Raw genomic sequence first — 6,632 nt, 5'->3', positions numbered from 1 at the left:
AGCTTCTTTAAAAAACTGAAAATATAGTTACCATGTGTCCAGCAATCCCACTCCTGGGCATATATCTTGAAAAGATGAGAACTCTAACTCAGAAATATACATGCACCCCAATGTTCATAGCAGCACTATTTACAGTAGTCAAGACATGGAAGCAACCTAAGTGTCCACCAACAGATGAATGGATAAAGAAGATGTGGTATATTTATACAATGGAATATTACTCAGCCATAAAAAAGAATGAAATAATGCCATTTGCAGCAACATGGATGGACCTAGAGATTGTCATACTAAGTGAAGTAAGTCAGGCAGAGAAAGACAAATATCATATGATATCGCTTATATGTGGAATCTAAAAAATAATGATACCAATGAACTTATATACAAAACCGAAATAGACCCACAGACACAGAAAACAAACTTATGGTTACCAAAGGGGAAAGGATGGGGAGATAGATTGGGTATTCAGGATTAACAGATACACACTACTATACATAAAACAGATAAGCAACAAGGGTCTACTGTATAGCACAGGGAACTATACTCAATATTTTGTAATAACCTATAAGGGAAAAGAATCTGAAAAAAATAGATATAGATGTATGTATAACTGAATCACTTTGCTGTACACCTGAAACTAATACAATATTGTAAATCAACTATACTTCAAAAAATGTGGTATATACGTACAATAGAATAGTACTCAGCCATAAAAAAATGAAATTCTGCCATTTGCGGCAACATGGCTGGACCTAGAGATTATCATACTAAGTGATGTAAGTCATACAGAGAAAGACAAATATCATATATAACTTATACATGGAATCTAAAAAAATGATACAAATGAACTTATTTACAAAACAGAAATAGACTCACAGACATAGTAAACAAACTTATGGTTACCAAAGGGGAAAGTCGGGGGGAGGTAAATTGGGAATTTGGGATTAACAGATACTACTATACATAAAGCAGATAAACAACAAGGACCTACTGTGTAGCACAGGGAACTATATTCAATAGCTTGTAATAACCTGTAAGGGAAAAGAATCTGAAAAAGAATTATCTATCTGTCTATCTGTATATCTGAACCACTTTGCTGTACACCTGAAACTAACACAGCATTGTAAAACAACTATACTTCAATTAAAAGAAAAACTATTTCCATACACACAAAAAAATAAGCTTTGAATTCTGGAAGGATGTTGGTGTTGAGGAGAATAACTACCATGGCTTCCAGTTCTTTGACAAAACCTCAGATGCGTGGCTTTCTGGCCAAGCATCTGTGATTTCACATTGTTGGAGCATTCTTTATATCCCTGGGGGCTGCAGCTTTCTATAATTTTGCTGTGGCTTAATCAAGTAAAAAATAAGCTTTAAAAGTGAAAATGTGTATAAAATTCCAGATCAAAAGATTAATAGATGCAACTTAATAAGGTTTCTTCTCCCCTATCTATCAATTAACAATAATGATTAGCTTTAGCAGACAGGGGTTGAACTTTTAAATACAATCCCCCAAACAAAAAGTTAAGTTTTGAATCTTATTCAGATATCACTAGAAATCTTTAGTCTATTCAGACACTTTTTACAAGAATGGTTTCTTTTTTTTTTGTATTAAAACAAAAACAAATTTCTAAACCCTTTTATTCAATTGTATATCCTGATTGGACAAATATGAAAAATAGAAGACTGTCTCTTTTGCTTTTGTAATTGTGATTTTCACTGCAGTCTTAGCTTATTAGGGGAAGAGAAATACTCCAGTTTCTCTAGGATTATAGGACCCCAGCTCTGAACTTGCACTAATTTCCTGGAGGCAAACATCATTCTAGTACATGTGAGAAACATTTGCCCTACTCCTGGGCCTTAGTAGAGACTGAATGCTTGACCACGGGACACCAAGTTCCCATGCCACCTGAGCTGCCCATCCTAACGCGGGTGTTTTATTACCCACCAAGTGACAGTGGAGGGTATGCACAGAAGCAGCGTGCTATCAAATGGAAGAGGTATGTACAAGAGTGGATTCAAGTAGGTCCTGAAGCCACAAGTACTTTGCATGAGCAAGTGGCCACAAACTCATGGCTCTGCCTCCTGCTACATTAACTCCTCTCTCTTGCTTGGAAGAATTTTAAGATTAAAGCAGCAGGTTCTCATTAGTTATCTATTTTGTACATAGTATCAATAGTGTATATATGTCAATCCCAGTCTCCTAATTCCTCCCACCCACCCCCTTCCCCTTGGTATCCTTAAGTTTGTTCTCTATGTCTGTGTCTCTATTTCTGCTTTGCAAATCATCTCTACCATTTTCTAGATTCCACATATATGTGCTAATATACGCTATTTTCTGAGTTACTTCACTCTGCATGACAGACTCAAGGTCCATCCACATCTCTACAAATGACCCAATTTCGTTCCTTTTCATTGGTGAGTAATATTTCATTGTATATATGTACAACATCTTCTCTATCCATTCCTCAGTTGATGGACATTTAGGTTGCTTCCATGTTCTGGCTATTGTAAATAGTGCTGCTATGAACATTGGGATGTGCGTGTCTTTTTGTTTATTTATTTATTTATTTTTGGCTGTGTTGGGTCTTCATTTCTGTGCGAGGGCTTTCTCTAGTTGTAATAACCTGTAAGGGTTATTACAGGTTTGTTGTTTCTAGTTGTGGCAAGCGGGGGGCCACTCTTCATCACAGTTCAGGACACTATGAAGTGCCCCTGGGGAAGTAAATTTGACAAAAAGGAATCCAAGAGAACTGGATATTCTGTTGTTTTTTTTTAACATCTTTATTGGAGTATAATTGCTTTACAATGGTGTGTTAGTTTCTGCTTTATAACAAAGTGAATCAGTTAGACATATGTCCCCATATCTCTTCCCTCTTGCGTCTCCCTCCCTCCCATCCTCCCTATCCCACCCCTCTAGGTGGTCACAAAGCACCGAGCTGATCTCCCTGTGCTATGCGGCTGCTTCCCACTAGCTATCTATTTTACATTTGGTAGTATATATAAGTCCATGACACTCTCTCACTTCATCCCAGCTTACCCTTCCCCCTCCCCGTGTCCTCAAGTCCATTCTCTAGTAGGTCTGTCTTGCTTTGATTTTAAGTTGAATACTTCTGTTTCTCCCCTAGGAATAAAGTGGGTTGTAGATTTCCGGTAGACACCTGTCTTAACAAATGCTTTTAATTTATCCTCATGAATATCTGTTGCGTTTTTGATGATATAACTTTCCTCTTTTTCTGTACTATAGTGTGCCAGTTTTGGATTTTTTACCTCTCAGCTCTGAAGTCACCCTTTTGGCCTGATCTGTGAAAGTGGTTCTGGTCCCTTTATTTTTTTCTTCTTGCTGAAGTGAACACAGAAGTCAGCCTGTAGAGGGAGCCAGAGGCAACGCCGGCGGAAGCTGGCTCTGGGTTTTGGGCGGCTACCTCTCTAGGCGGAAGCGTCCTCAGTGCGCAGTGGTGAGGAGCTCGTGCCGGCAGCAACTGTGGCCAGAGGCTTCCCTCGAGCCCCCTCAGGCAATAACACATCGGCTTCTGGTGAGACACTTACTCGTGTACTTCACTCCCAGGGACCCTAGAGGGTGTATGTCCAGCAACTACCTCAGGGCACACTCCAGAAAGTTCCACCCGTGAGGCTCCACCCATTTATCGCCATTTTGTGAGTTGCTTCCAGGCTCCTCCGTTAAGGTCAGGATGGACAGTGGGAGTGTGCACTCTTTTCCCCAGGGGCCTTCTCTCTGCCCCGGAAGGTGTCAGTCCCTGTGTGTTTTCCGTCCAGGGTGGGACCCCCTCAGCTCTGGGGAGACGCTGCCTTGGGGGCTGGCCTCAGCCCTGGGGAGGCCATTCCTCGGGTGCCTTAGCTCAGCCTTGTCGGGGACAGGCCACTCCTGGCACTCCTGCTCAGGTCCGGGAGGGTTTATCTGGTGTGATTCTCCCCACGCAGGTGAGGGGGCACTCCCGCTGGGGCCCATGGCAGGCCCGGGGGCCGAGCGCTTCTTGGTGTCTGTCCCAGCCCTGAGAGGGGAGGTTTTCTGGGTGGGTCACCCCAGGGCTGTGGCTCCCTCTCGCTTGGCTCTCCCTCATTTGTGAGAGCCTCTCCTCAGGTGCCCAGCTCAGCATGGGGGGCACTTGTCCTTTGACCCTCTGTGTCCACTCTGATTGGGTGGCTTTTGCTTGTGATCTGCTCGTGGCCCGTGGGGACTGTTAGTGGGAGCGCTGTCCTCCATTCTGAGAGGACTTAGCATTGGTGCTGTCACAGCCGACGGGGTGCCATTCCAAGGATGCTCTGAGACTAGGGTGGACCTCTCCCTTGGGGGCTGTGGCTCAGCCGTTGCGGGAGAGAACTTTCCCTTGGGCACTTTCTCAGCACTGGGGGTTTGGGCTCGTTCTTGGGGCTTCCTGTGGGATCCGAGGCAACTGAGACTGTTCCTTGGAAGGTTGGCCCCTGCCCAGGACGGGGACTCTGTCTTGAGTGCCGTTTCTTAGACCGAGGTGAGGACGTTTTCTTGGGCACTTTATCTCGCTTATGTAGGAGTGGCTCCTGGTTCTTGGGTCCTCTGTTTCAGCCATGGCTGAGGACTCTTCTTTGGGCTCTTGTGTCCGCCTCATGGGGTGGATTCTGCTTGATGTGGTGTCTCAGCCTTTGGGGGGACATCTTAGTTGGGTGCTCTAACGCTATTACTTGGATGCTGTGTCTCAGCCCTGGGGTGGTGAGGTACTTCTAGATTTCTGGGGTTTTGGTGTGTTTTTTTCTTTTCTTTTAGTTGCATACTTTTATGCTGATTTTAAAAACAAAACTTCTATTGGGAGAAAATAAAATTGTATATTTATAAACAGAAAACAGTAAAACATTTGTTATCTTTCCTTCTAGCCGTTTTTTACCTCTGCTTATTTTTTCCTTTTTTTAAATTGAAGTATAATCGATGTACAGTAATATATAAATTACAGGTGTACAATATAGTGACCTGCAGTTTTTAAAGGTTATACTCCATTTATAGTTATAGAATATTGGCTATATTCCCTGTGTTGTATAACACAGTATATCCTTGTAGTTTATTTTATACGTACTAGTTTGTACTTCTTAGTCCCCTACCCCTATATTGCCCCTCCCTGTTCCCTCTCCCCACTGGTAACCACTGATTTGTTCTCTGTTATCAGTGAATCTCTTTTTTCTTGTTACATTCGCTTGTTTGTTGTATGTTTTAGATTCCACATATAAGTGATATCATACACTATTTGTCTTTCTCTGTGTGACTTAGTTCTCTTAGTATAATACCCTCCAGGTCCATCCATGTTGCTGCAAATGGCAAAATGTCATCCTTTTTTATGGCTGAGCAGTATTCCATTGTATATATATACCACATCTCCTTTATCCATTCATCAGTTGATGGAAACGTGGCTTGCTTTTTATATCTTGGCAATTGTAAATAATGGTGTTATGAACATTGGAGTGCATGTATCTTTTCGAATTAGTGTTTCTGCTTTTTTCGGATATATATCCAGGGGTGGAATTGCTGGGCTTTTAGCAGTTTTTTAATGTGCAAATATTTATGCTTTTTACCCCAAGTTGAGATCATACTACATATCTTAGAATTTACTACATTTTTTTCTAACTTATGTCAGAAGCCTTTTCTCTAGATCATAAATGTTATTCTGAAACTTGTGTTTTAATGGTTGCAAAGTATTTAATCATATAGCTATATAATGATTTTTATTTACATCTGCATTGTTAAGCATCCAATTTATTTGTGATTTTTCAATTTTATAAATCTTTATGTATAATACAATATTTATATGTAAGCATTTATAAAATTCATCTCTATAAATTAGTAGAAGTAGTATCTCATGGGAAGAAATCATGAAAGATGCACCTCCAGAAAAATTGCAGCAATTTAGAAGTTTGTGTGAAGGCATATGTTCTTATCATCTTGACCATAAGAACTCCCGGTTATTATTTAATTTTAACATTTATAGGGAAAGTTGTGTTGTCTTGCCTTCCTTTTAACTTCTTTCCTTATTTTCTGTATTAGGTTTATTTCATTCCAAATATCTTAAACAGCAAAAATTTTTTTAGGAAAAGAATACTGCATAGCTTGCAACGAGCTAGGGGAAAAATTTACAATGAATAATAGAGATATGAGGTATATGTTCTCAACATATAAAAAGATATAACTCAGTATGAAAAGGGCAAACATAGTAGCTGGGAAAGTCAAGAGCATTTCAAGAAGAAGCAATTCACTAAAGGAGAAGTAACAATAGCCAACATTTGGGGATACGCTTTTTCTTCACTAGCAAGGTTGATGTCTGTTGTTTTGGTCTATTTTTTCCTTTGAGGGGAATATGCCTACTCCCTCTCACAGGGTCTTATTAAAACTGTTCTCCTGAAACAGACTAGGGCACTTCCCACTTTTTGCAGAGAGAACTCAAGGCTGAGTTGTTCACACAGCAACACCTTAAAGAAACTCTCCATTAGTTCATGCTTTCTATTGCTCCAAGAATTACCTTGCTGCAACTCAAAGCAGATTGCTCAATAGTATTTTCTTGACTTCTTTATCTCAGCCTTAAGAGAGTTCTAGCTAACCTTTCAACTATGTCCTTGAGCTTCTAGGTGGAAATCTGGGTTCAGCAAGCAATGTA

The sequence above is a fragment of the Leucopleurus acutus genome, assembly GCF_964270905.1.
Source record: "Leucopleurus acutus genome assembly, chromosome: X".
NCBI classification, from domain to species: domain Eukaryota; kingdom Metazoa; phylum Chordata; class Mammalia; order Artiodactyla; family Delphinidae; genus Leucopleurus; species Leucopleurus acutus.
Note: the sequence above shows the minus strand (reverse complement) of the source record.